Source organism: Aquarana catesbeiana, linkage group LG03 (assembly GCF_042186555.1).
Source record: "Aquarana catesbeiana isolate 2022-GZ linkage group LG03, ASM4218655v1, whole genome shotgun sequence".
Lineage (NCBI taxonomy): Eukaryota > Metazoa > Chordata > Amphibia > Anura > Ranidae > Aquarana > Aquarana catesbeiana.
In genome coordinates, this window is record NC_133326.1 from 140,641,062 (window position 1) to 140,643,237 (window position 2,176).

Consider the following 2,176-nt stretch of genomic DNA (forward strand, 5'->3'; position numbering starts at 1 on the left):
TTAGTAAAATTGTTAAGGATTAGAACCCTGCTAGGGGGATTCACCCTTTCTATTTATGGCAATGGTCACCAGGATTGAAAAACAGAGACGATCAAAACAGAACAGGAAGTAAGGAAAATCTTCCAATGGGAACACGTTCTGATGACAATTGTCTAAGAAGGGATTTATCTCACTTTGATTTGATCGCTTCTCACTTTCTGAGTCGGCAAGGGGAAATTTCTTGGGCATGACATAGAAAGCAAAATAAACCAGACAGTGGTTTTAACCATTCCTTTCTCTATTATTTACTCTATGGCTTTAGATATTCTATTGGTGCAATTCACATGGTTTAAAAAAAAAAAAAGGATGGGAGGAGGATGTGAATGACATTTGGCAAGGCGTTAAAACATAAAAACGTAATTGGATTGGGGATGGGGGGGGGGGGGGCAGGGGTATAATTTCAGGTCTGCTGATAATTTATATTTTTTTATCTTGCAATGAAACAGGAAGATAAACTACTCTCTCTTCTGAGAAAACAAGAAGAAGCAAGGGACCTCTTATTTCAACTCTTACAAAGCTGTAGCCATAAAGAATTACAAGAGCCCTTATTAAACCTGTTACACAACAACTCTGAGGAACATTCACACCCTATAGAAGAAGGTAAGAGACATGTTTCACTGATGAGGTGCAACAGTGTACAGCCAGATGGTGTACAGGTAGATAGGTTAATTTTGCTAATATAGTGAATTATCTATAGTATGTCTGTAATTTTGACAGAAAATGTGTTAATTTAATTAAAGTAATTTTTGGCTACTGTACTATAGAGCACAGGAAGAGTTTGAGACTTTCCAGTGTTGAATTCTAGTTTGTAAACTTACTAGTTCCTCCAGCCAGTACACATATTCAATATTTATTACTACAGTATATATGTTAGGGCAACTTCTTTTGACTGATAATATCAATAGTAGAGAAAATTATATATTGCAAACAATTGTGTTTAAATAATAAGTTAACCACTTGGTGGCGTCGGGCTTCCTGACATAGCCATATAATACAAGACCATGGCTCTAGTCCGTATCTTAAACTGGTGTCATGACTCTTCGAGTAAATTGTGGTTCCCACAAGAGGAAACATTGGCCGGTAGGAATCTCATCGGGTTCCGACTGAATTTAGAGGTCCTTCGGACTGGACATCCCCACTGACTCGAGCCTCCCTGTCTATATGGGACAGATTAAATGCTTCGGGCCAATATGCTCCCCAAACGTCTCCCTTAGCTCCCCTAGGAGGATATCCCTGGTTCCCACCCAGAGAAGAGCTGAGATTTTTTAGCTCCTGTGGATCTGATGGCAATATTTCATGTGCTAAATTTGCCCCACAGGGCACCCTGTTCTCTCTTTTCAAGTTACTGACATCTTATGGAACTATTCCTTTAGTATCCTGGAGATATCGCCAACTGGCAGATTTCCTTAATAAATTACAGCCCCAATTGAGACCCCTCAACACAATCATGAAGTTTGAATCCTTATGTATCGACCTTCCAGAATCTAAACACCTACTGTCACAAATGTATAAACTTGTCCTTAGCACACAATCTACATCAGTACCCTACTATATTAGAGAATAGGAGAGAGAAATAGGTCAGGATCTCACCCTCTGACAGATTCAGAGGATGATCAGATTAACACACACCACCTCCATAAGTTCCCGTGTGCAAGAAACATCCTATAAATTCTTTACTAGGTGGTACCGGACCCCCTCTCACCTTGCTCAGATATATCTGACAGTGGATGCCCGCTGTTGGAGGGGATGTGACCAGCCGGGCACATTCATTCACTTGTGGTGGTCTTGTCCCCATTAAGGCATTTTGGGAGACCATTACCCCATGGATCAAAAAGACGACCCTCAGACCTATAGCGTTTTCACCTGTGCATCTTTTTCATGGGGTCCCTTCCTCTGTTAAATTGTATAAGAAAAGTGTTACCACACACCTACTAAATACAGCTAAATCACTGATCCTCAGATACTGGAAACATTAATCATCTCCCTCATTACTGGACTGGAAAAGGGATGTTGACACATTTTTTGGAGGCAGAGCGGTGGATACACACAGTCAAAGACCAACAAGACAAGTTTAAAGACATATGGTCAGGGTGGATGTATTATTCCTCAGAGATTCCCACAGACTAAGTACAGTGCC